The sequence below is a fragment of the Sebastes umbrosus genome, chromosome 11, assembly GCF_015220745.1.
Source record: "Sebastes umbrosus isolate fSebUmb1 chromosome 11, fSebUmb1.pri, whole genome shotgun sequence".
In the NCBI taxonomy this organism is placed as follows: Eukaryota; Metazoa; Chordata; class Actinopteri; order Perciformes; family Sebastidae; genus Sebastes; species Sebastes umbrosus.
In genome coordinates this window covers 11,611,139-11,622,158 of record NC_051279.1, presented here as the reverse complement: position 1 = coordinate 11,622,158, position 11,020 = coordinate 11,611,139, and the positions used below count along the sequence as shown (strand labels likewise).

General features: G+C 40.7%; 1 protein-coding gene across 1 annotated transcript in view; it reads right to left on the bottom strand.

The window, feature by feature from the left end:
- Positions 1-11,020, bottom strand: part of LOC119497354 (polycomb protein SCMH1) — an 81,118-nt gene that overhangs the window by 29,337 nt on the left and 40,761 nt on the right. The gene's annotated exons all lie outside the window — the stretch shown is intronic.

Below are 11,020 nucleotides of genomic sequence, written 5' to 3'. Positions count from 1 at the left end.
TGGGTACCCATAGAACCTATTTTCATTCACATATCTTGAGGTCAGAGGTCAAGGGACCCCTTTGAACATAGCCATTGCAGTTTTTCCTCGCCAAAATTAAGCACAAGTTTGGAGCGTTACTTATCCTCCTTCGCGACAAGCTAATATGACATGGTGGTTTTCTAGTTTCATATGATGCCAGTATCTTCCCTCTAGCTTTAAAACTGAGCTCGCTACAACCTAAAAATCGCAAGTTGCAATAATGCGTTAAAGAAATTAATGGCATTAAAACAAATTTGTGTTAATGCGTTATTATCGTGTTAACTTTGACAGCCTAATATATGTATATATATACTGTATATATATATATATATATATATATGTATATATATATGTCTATAATTGCAGGACTGTTATTTGTACTGCATTAGTTTCATCTAGGTCTAGCTAATAAACTGGCAACTGAGCATATATATTATAAGTACAGCATACACCCTGGCCTGCTTATAAATGAATATTATATAGTTATATTACAGTGAATATAATATCCCCAACAAACACTTTCCAGAAGTCCAACCAGCACTGCGGAGACTGCCGAACTGCTTGTAAGAATGCTGCAGAAATTGAGTTTTTCGGTTCTCATGTAGCTCTTTAATTTGAAATAAAGTCTCATTAATAATAAGCAATCATTTTATCACACAATGTTGCTAACCGTGATCATTAATTTATCGCAAAAATATTAAAAGAAGACAAATAAGAGTGGAATTTTTGGTAAACATTATTATTGCAGTACAGAGTGCTGCTCTAGTTTCATTTAAACGGTGCTCTAGTTTTGGGTGTTTGACTAAGAACGTGGGGTATTTGCCTTGAGCATAACATGAATAAAATTTGATTATCAGTGCACACAAAGCTTAACTTATTAATCACTATTTGTTCCAGTTAAGATTATTATAACACTCTGAACAGAATCATGGCAGCGTCAAAATGTTCTACAAATAGAGAAATTTAATATCTCAAACAGAACGTAAGCCAACGCTCCCAGAGTGAAATAAGAGCGAAAAAAAATCACTGAAATACAGTATGCCTGGCGGAGAACGAAATCTAAAGATATTCCAGATAAATTGTGTAGGTGTGAAAATTAGAAATGGAGCCCATTTGGTAATGCCATGCCAATTAGGTCTGGGTAGCAACTGTAACTGTGTGATTTGGAGAAACACCCAGCAGTTCAATTGTGTGTAATGGTCACCTGGCAGCACTGCTAATGCCCATTTCAGCCTACGCTGGGCAGGCCATGGCCCAGTGGCCCCCTGCACCCCAGGCAATTATGTTTGGTTTCACACGGTGAAAAGGGTTAATTGGCAGTGCCCACGCGCCTGATTGGACCTGTTTCACGCCTGTCAGCCTTCATCGCATCAAAGGAAGCCCCAGTCCACCAGGCACCATTATTACAACACACACACAAACACACACAGATACACCTCATGGACTGTACACAGACTCTGTACTTAAATCTATAATGTTCCCATGATTGTTATACGTATGTGGAGGAATAAATGCACATAACTTGCACACACTGTATTAACACACACACACACATGGAAAAACCCGTACAAAAAAAACACAACAAACACCTATTATACAGGAACACACTCACAGAAATAATAAGTATCCATCGTCCTCATGCGGAGACATAAGATTGGTCACACTTACATGCACACAGTGCATTATGCAAATCACTTTCTGGTTGGTCCTGACTAATATCACTAGGGGTCAGTGTTGTTTTATACAAAGCAGGTCCACTTTCCTCTCCCTATTCATTTCATCATGATTATTTTGTGCTTTCCTTGCGCTCACTATCCTCTATAAAACTCTCACTTTTATTCTAATGATGATTATTTCTTTTCAAGGAATATTTTTCTTTTGTTATGTCTTTGCTTTTGTTTCCTTTTCATGCAGCTCTGTGTTAGATGTATTTGAGGACTAATCATATTCTAGTTTTCTGTCTGCGTTACTGTAATTACTAGGCAAACCGAGTGCCATGCGGTGAAGCCATGCCTACTGTATATTGTGTGCCTGTCTGTTTGTAAGGATCTCCATGTGGTTCTAGTTTTTATTAATACGGCTTCAACCGCTGAGCTACAAGCGAGTCTATGAAAGTCCATCAGCCGTTATACAAGCCGGTTTGACTGGCAAATAACAACAGAGACAACGTGTCCCATCCAACAGTCCGCTCTAGTATAAATCATACTTTGTATACACGAAACACATTACTAGATACAATTCTGAGTCTTGCTAAATGTTTTCATTAGAGCTGCAACGATTAATCAATTAGTTGTCAACTATTAAATTAATGACCAACTATTTTGATAGTGTATTAATTGGTTTGAGTATTTGTAGTACTGTAGTAAAAAAAGAAGTAAAAATTCTCTGATTCCAGCTTCTTAAATATGAATATTTTCTTGACATCTTTGAATTGTGGACATTTGAGGACGTCATCTTGGGCTTTGGGAAACACTGATCAACATTTTTAACCATTTTCTATAATTTTATAGACCAAACACGTAATTTACCTGAGCACTTGGATGGCGGGATTTAGACAATGTCCAACTTTAGTTAATCCAGTGCAGTTACTGTTTGTAATTCTTTTCATTTAATAAACATCATAACACACATCTGGACTAAGGATGGATTTGTTTTACGCGTTACACAGTAAAGAGCCAACTTTAGCCTCTTAGCGACTTTTTGATTGATATTAGTCGCTACAATACTTGTTATATTATTTTCATTAGAGCTGCAACGATTAAACGATTAGCTGTCAACTATTAAATTAATCACCAACTATTTTGATAGTCAATAAAGTGGTTTAAGTCATTTTTTAAGAAAAAAAAAGTCAACATTTTCTGATTCCAGCTTCTTAAATGTGAATATTTTCTGGTTTCTCTACTCCTCTACGACAGTAAACTGAACATCTTTGAGTTGTGGACATTTGAGGACGTCATCTTGGGCTTTGGAAACAGTGAGCGACATTTTTCATCATTTTCTGTCATTTTATAGACCAAACAACGAATCAATTAATCAAGAAAATAATGGACAGATTAATCAACAATGAAAATAATCATCAGTTGCAGCCCTAGTTTTCATGAAAGGAAAAACTCACGAGTTTTGAAAGTCCTCGGGTACATCATTTTTAAAAATATTTACCAAAATGATCTTCACTGATCCCCAAAAAAATCACCATAAACATAAAGAACGGCACTTATAAGGAAAAGGAAAATTATAAGGTTCGATTTGCAAAATGCAAAAGCACTTGATAGCTGTAATCAGAAGAAATTTCAGAGGTAATCTTCCTCTTCTCTTGTTAGCTGGGTTCCACAGTTACATATAATAAAAATACACAAAGAGCCTGTAAATGTACAATTTTGAGACGGACCTTTTGTGTCAATGCAAATGTGAATTCTCATATTAGTGTTTTGCTCTTCTCTCTTGGCAGCGGTCTCAGTTTTTGGTCTGTTTGAAATGTCTGACTTGCTCTTTTTCTTTTTATCGCACTAATTGAATCTGGCCGGCGATGTGTTTTTTTGGATTTCCAAACATGTTGCTTTAGGTGTCCACTAGCCAATGGCACGGCTCCACTGCCGTGGTCTGTTTCGGCACATACAGACAGTACAGCAAGGATCTTCTCCCACTGTGCCTCCTTGTCACTTTCAGCACTCTGGCACGCTCCAACAAAGTCGCCCCTCTCACACATACACAAATACCCACACACACACACACAGGCATAAATAGACACGCACACACACACAGTGAGAGTCAGATTGCGTGTGTTCGCTCCCGACTGTGCCTCAGAGGACTCTGCGCTTGTTCCACAGACGAGGACATGCATGCACACACATACACACACACGCACACATAGAGAGTCCTGATACACACTTCCCATCTCTGCTGGCATCCTGGGAGGGACATGCAAGAGAGAGAGCAAGAGCATATGTTGGATAGACGTTTGTTGAGGGGGGGGGGGGATATTTCTCTTTGGATGTTGTCTTACAAGCTCTGACGGCGTGGCGCAGAAAGAAGGAATTTTTTCGTCCAATTTATTAATCCTTTTAGGCAATGTTCTCTGTTCAGAAATGCAAATTGAATCAATCTGAGGCTGACTTTAAGACTTTTCAAGTGGGATTTAATTAGAAGCCAGGGCCTGCAGTTTTTAATGAGAGAGGGGGTGGAGAGACGGAGAAAGAGAGAGAGAGAAAGAGAGAGGCATGGGGAGGGAGAGTGGGTTTGTGGTTTTGATCTGGGGGTCCTGCTGGAGAAAGGATACACAAACACCCACAACATACACGCACACAAACGTACGCACGCACGCACACGAATGCACCCTGTAGAGCCGAGTACGAGGCGGATGCCCGCTGTTTGGTTTTTCTTCACTTCCCTCATCTCCGTCTTGTGAGAGTTCAACCAGAGATCTTGTTACTTCAGTATACATCTCAAACCCTCACACCAACGTAGCGTTATCTCGGCGAAGACGGTAGTGGAGCTTCACGCTGCTCTTCAGTGTTCTAGCTGTTCAATAGTAAAAGACCAAAGAGGTCAATACCGGACAGCTCCCAAGTGTCGGTGCATGTAAAACCATAAATGTGAAGCTGGTCTTTGCAGAAAGAATAACACAGGCCTCCCCAGGATGAGCAAAAATTTTAAAAACAAGTCGATGGATAGATTTCCAGACTGGTACATCTCAAACACAGGGCACGCTCATAAAGCGATATGGATCATTGTGCTTAACATTGCGTATTCAATTAAAAGCAAGGTGGGCAATCTTGAGAAAATAATAAGAGTACACTCAATTTTTAAAAATGATCCAACAGAAAACCCCAGCCCAGTGTTGCCAACTCTTTTCTAATGAAAGTAGCTAGCAGCACTAGTTCCAAAAGTCCCTAAATCTGGAGAGAAAGTCACCAAGTCGGCGACACTGACAGTCCGTCCCTTCAGACCTCCCTCCGAAGCCACTCCCCCATTGTTATCATTATGAACATATTCAACAAACATGGTTATTGTTAGTACTCACAGCTGTCAAGCTAGCAGCTTGCGGAAGACTCTGGTGACGCACAATGAGTAGACAGGCAGGTCAACAGGTAGCCAATCATTACATTCAAGCCCAATGAAATGATTGGATGGGTTTATTACAGTCCTGCGACAGCCACAGGTACCAGATCTTTTTTTTTTTTTTGTCAGAGCATTTGATCTATTGATTGCTTTTGGGATATAACGACAATTTCAACTAATATAACAAAAAATGGTTCTAAAATCTTTACCAACTCTGCCTTTAAATTAAATTGTATTTCTAATCATAACAGAAATATCTCAGGGTACGTTTCAGGTATAGAGCAGGTCTAGACCGTACTCTTTATATTATTTACAGCAGTGTTAATTTTGTTAAACAAAAACTATGACCAAATACGTTCGTCAACGACCTTTTTTTTTCCATGCCTAACACGAGACGATGACAAGAGGGCGCCAACGTAAAAAAAACAGACATCAACAGTGACGATATCAACTATGCAATATGAATTGACAAAAAAGACAATAATAAAATGTAGTTTAAACAAGGCAAAAGTGAGCATGGCTCACATAGCCCTGCTCACCGCTTGACTCCTACTAAAGTAGGGCCAAAGTTTTGCCTTTTTCGAACTAATGGAACAACAAATGGAAATGGAAACAAAATTGAAGTTGAATAAATCACATTCAGGCACCCTGGACTTCTAACCCCCAAAAAGCACAACTAAACCACACTGTCAACCATCATACCAAATTTGAGGTTCCTAAGTTAAATAGTTTTCGAGTTGTGTTCCGGAAACGAAAATGTGACACACGAACGGACGGACGGAAGGACGGACACGCGGAGCGCTATATACCCCGACTACAGCTACTTATAAAAATAAAAACTTTACCAAAATCTCTCTTTATTTTCATCACCTTCCACCCTCCCTTCCTCTCTCTCTCGGTCTCACGCACACACAAACACACACGCATCAGTCCGTCTTAGTCCATCTTGTCTCAGACGTCAGTCCTGACAATTGTGCTACTATAATGCATAAAGTTGGCGGCTTGTAGGTCGGGTCAGGTTCGGGTGATTGTATTTTCTCATGTTGAATGGTGCGGACTGGGTCTCATAACGGGTCGGTGGAACCTCCCATCACTAATGAGAACAGTCAGGAGTAACTGCAAAGCTGCATTCTTTATCATTCAACCTGAATTGAGTGATTTTAGCCTCTCAGGTTGTTTTTATCTGGCTAATTTTTAGACACCTAAAGAGCTCTATCTATTATTTCACAAGAACAAAGACCCAAGTCTAAAACTGGCCATAATATCATGTACCAGAAATATGTTTTTTCTTCTTTCCTGTCCAGTAAATCATCTTTAACCCCTCAGATTTATCTGAAGGCCATGAGCGCCAATATGCTTGAGTTATTTTTACTTATCCTTGTTATTTGAACAGTTATAGATCCTCTCACTCCCTTCTAAATGATTCTAACAGACAGCCCTTCCCTCAAGAGAAAAACTGCTCTGTGGATTTATCAGAGATTTCGCTGCCATTTGGCTATCACATGCTACGTCTGATACATTTTGGGGAAATATGGTGCTGTTAAACAGGGTGAAGTCGGCCTGTGGTGTCGGGATGTGGTTTGAGAGCTCACGCTCTCCTCTCTACAGTAACTCTCTGCCATCTTTCCACTGTTTCCTGTCACCCTCTCAAATTGGGGCCGAGGCTGGATAGCACTGGCATGTTTTCAGGGGCTGTGTGACATCTTCACAGCCACTATGCTTGATTTTTCTGTTTCTGTATTGCCACTTTTGTGTTGGCGTCCACCAGGAGAAGGAAGGGGAGGGGAAGGGTTTGACTCGTTAGTGCTTTGAAACATGACCATTTCCACTTTGAGAGATTTCTCTGTGCTGCTGTCTTTCATAAAAGCTGTGGTTTGTCCATGTACTGGAAAAGCAGCAAAAGATAAATGTTAGGAAGGTTATTTCAAGCTTGCAAAGTTTAATATAGGTGGGAATAAACATGAAATGATATGCATGAAAACAACAATTTCAGATGCCAGCAGAGTTGATGTACAGTATTGAAGGAGGGGGAAAGATGTGAAAAGATGACTTTTAGGCTGCCACGGAGAGACATGAATTTACCCATTAAAGTGAGAACTCTAGTGTGTGCCTCGCAAAATGCTTGACGTCTAGTTGATACTGTCAATGTTTAAATAATACTAATTAATCTCCATTATTGAAACATGTAATTAATCTCTCTCTCACCCTTTCTGGCTGTCTCTCTGTCTCCTTCTCGTTCACATTTAATGGAACATGAAAGGGAAACCCAGAGAGCAAATGCTGTGTTGTGGTCCTCGCGGGGAGCTCATTGAGGGACTCACATCAGAGGAGAAGACAGGCTAAGAGACAGACGGGTGGACGTGTTTTGACAAACAGACAGTTGGTCCAGAACTCCTCCCTATCTTACCACTCCATGCCTCCTCTCCCTCTCTCTCTATGTCTTTGAACTCAGGCCTTCATTAACAATCTGCTGATTAACAGGCTTGGGAACACGGGGGGTGGATGGATCAGACGGGGAGAGATAGAAGGAGGAGAGAGAGATGGAGATGGAGAAAAAGAATAAGAGAGTATGTCCATAGTAAGGCTATGTTCGGGATGTGTGAAAAAAGGTAGCTGCCTCATTCATTTCAATGAGACCACTGGGGGTTGGCACAGCAGTGGTAGCGATGCAGGGGGGCTTCTGCCAGAAAGAAAGTACAGGGTCATATGCATAGACTGTATATAAGAAGTGAACATAGTCACCGTGACGTCACCCATTGGTTTGTGGAGTACGATTTTGAAGCCTCGAGTTTTGCATTTTGGCCGTCACCATCTTGTTTTTTTGCAACCAGAAGAGACACAAGAGAATGGAGCTAAGTACAACTGAACGCTGAATAAGACCTTTTAAGGTGACCAAAATGTTACAATTAACTTTCATGAACTAGGTTAAAGTTCTAAGACGAAAACGTGGACAACTCCCAGACCGAGCAACACCGTGGTAGCAACCTGTCAATCACAAGGTAGCTACGCCCTAAAGCATACCCTGCTTTATGGTCTCTCTGACTCTAAATGGGACCATAATTTACCAAATGAACATCATGCTGTATTGAAGAAGACTTGAAACTACTAATTGAGACCATAAACTCATGTTTACAATGTTTACTGAGGTAATAAGTCAAGTGAGAAGTAGGCTCATTTTCTCATAGACTTCTATACAATCTGACTTATTTTTGCAACCAGAGGAGTCGCCCCCTGCTGGCTATTAGAAAGAATGCAAGTTTAAGGCACTTCCGCATTGGCTTCACTTTTCAGACCCGGAGGTTGCCGCCTGGTCATATGTCAAAAAAAGTTAAAGCTGGCTCAATTTTCACAAAGCAACATCATCCAGCAACGCAATATGGTGGCTGGTTAATAACTGTATATGCAATCGCATTTTCCTGGTAGATTACTTTGTAACATGAACACCAAATTTCTACTGTTTACCTTGTAATCTTTGAGATGAAGGATAAAAGAAGCTTTTGGAACTGCCTTTCTCATGTCCTCACCTCAACCCATTGCAGACATGTGGTCTGCCCTGAAAGACGAGTGCAAGAAAACTCACAACTCTGGTTTAACACTACCAATTCTGCCAAAAGGAGTGGATGAAGAAACAAACAGAATTCTGCCAGAAAAGTGTTGATGGCTGCCAAAAGCATCTGAATGAGGTGAAAATGGCAGAAGGGCACACAATCAAATTCTAGCTGTGCTGTATGTATATCTCGACAGGGGTCTCCAACAAGTAGCTTGCTACCCGTTTCTGAGTGGCTCGCTAAAGATTCAAAGAATATGTACATAAATTTGATAACACAAAGTCACTTTGTAAACCTGTTTAAAATTCTATCCAATCAAATTCACAGAAATCCCGCCCTCTTCTGGCACAAAATCACTGTTTGCCATTCAGCTGACAATTAAACAAGTTTTGCTGCTTTCAAGTTTCGTTACATCAGTGACACCGAGACTAGCAAGCTCACACCAGATTTGACAATGGCTGCAGAAAATAGCCAGGCTAATAAAAGGCAAAAAATACACTATTTTCATGAGGAATGGGTAACAGTTTGTTTTTCAATAATATGAATAACAAATGTGTGCGTCTCAATTGAGAGAGTCCACAGAAACTTTTCCTGAGACTTTTCCGGCTGGTAGAAAGTCTACCAACAGAGAAGGTAAAGGGGCTGAAAACGGCAACAGTCTCTGTTTACCAAACTGATGAAGAAGGCCAACGCAGCAACAGAGGCTTTGAAACACAAAAAGCCCTTCGCCTTTGGCAGGATTGTAAAAGATTGTAAAAAAGACGTTAATAAAAGGAGCATGAGAGTAAAACAGAAATTATGTCTGCTATTGGTGATGTGCATCTTGTTAGTATGAGTGGCTCTCGGCCACTTTCATTTTGTCAAATTAGCTTTCAGACGAAAAACAGTTGGAGACCCCTTGTCTAGAAAAAAACACATTGTGATTTTTTTTTATAAATTATTAAAATCAATAAAAAAAACAGCTGCAAAAATAATTATAATACCAATACTGCCATAATATACACGTCCCTTACAAGTGTTGTTCACGAGAAGAGTCCATATGAACGCCCCCCTTTTGTGATATTGAAAACCTCGTAAGTGGAAAGTTTCTGAAAGCTTTGAGTTTGAATGGTGGAGGCCGATGCAGCCCCTTGCGTTCTTCTAACGTGAAGCTGTTTTCAGTTTGAACGATCGGTAAGCCGGACATTTTTTACACTCCGTCCATACTAAACTGATGTTTTTCAGACCCAGAGTGGACAAATCTGACCTCACATTTTGGTATGGATGTGAAAAACTGAGCCTGGTCCGAGTCTGTGTTGCAGCTAAGATAAGAAGACAACTCTCTGCAATCAAATCACTGTTTTATGCTCTTTCAGGTTTCTGAACAAACTGGCTGTATTAAAACAGAGTATAGGTGATGACAGAGAGCAGGAGAGGACAGAACGGAGGTTTAATCAGCTGAGATTCAGCAGAAAGCCTCTCTCTTCGTAGAGAGGCAGAAAGTTGGGCTGATGACGGGCAGAGACAGACAGTGAGCGAGCGAGCCGTCTGATGGACAGAGAGAAAGAGACAGACTGACAAAGGGAGAGAGCGAGGGATGGGCCTGTTCTGAATTAATGACTGCTCTCATCAGAAGATGAATGTTCTCCCGCTCTCCCCTCGGAACCGAGCTGGCAAATAAAAAGAAAGTCAGCCCAACGAATAATGAATACACAAATAAATAAATAAGCCAATAAATAAATGAATAAACGTGACAGAACTCCTGAAAGACAGATTATGATCGATGTACAGTCAGTGGCGTGCGTTCGTGTGCGTGAGTGCATTTTTACTTTTGTGTGTTAAGGTTGTGTATGGGTGTGTATCCACGCTGCATGTGGTTTGGTGTGCGCTAGTTTGGGGCTGTAAACATGCATGTTTTTTACTGCTGTGCGCATATGCTGCTGTTGTCTATGAGTCTGTGTTCAAAGTGTGTTTGCTGGTATGTCTGTGTGTTTGTCGGTGTTCATGTTTCTGTGCATGTGTTCATGTGAGTTTGTGGTTGTGAGATTTTGTTTGTGTGTGTGTGTGTGTTGGTATTTACTTGAGTGTGGGTTTGTGAATGTGGCTTTGTGATGGTGTGTGCATGTATCCATTTTTATTAGTGTGAGTTTGCGTGTGTGTGTGTGTGTGTGTGTGTGTGTGTGTGTGTGAGTGGGGGGCTCTCTGGTGAGTCTCCTTAACATCAAACAGCTGGAAGTAATAAAATATTTAGGAAGCGCTGGGAGTCTGTGAATATTAATACTGCCTTTTCCTTCTGTCTCTCAAATCTCCCTCTCTTTTTCCACTTCTTTCAGTTTCTCTTTTTTTTCCTCCCAGTTCCTCCCTCCCTCCACCCTGACTCACCCATCCCCTCTCTCTCTCTCTCTCTCTCTCGC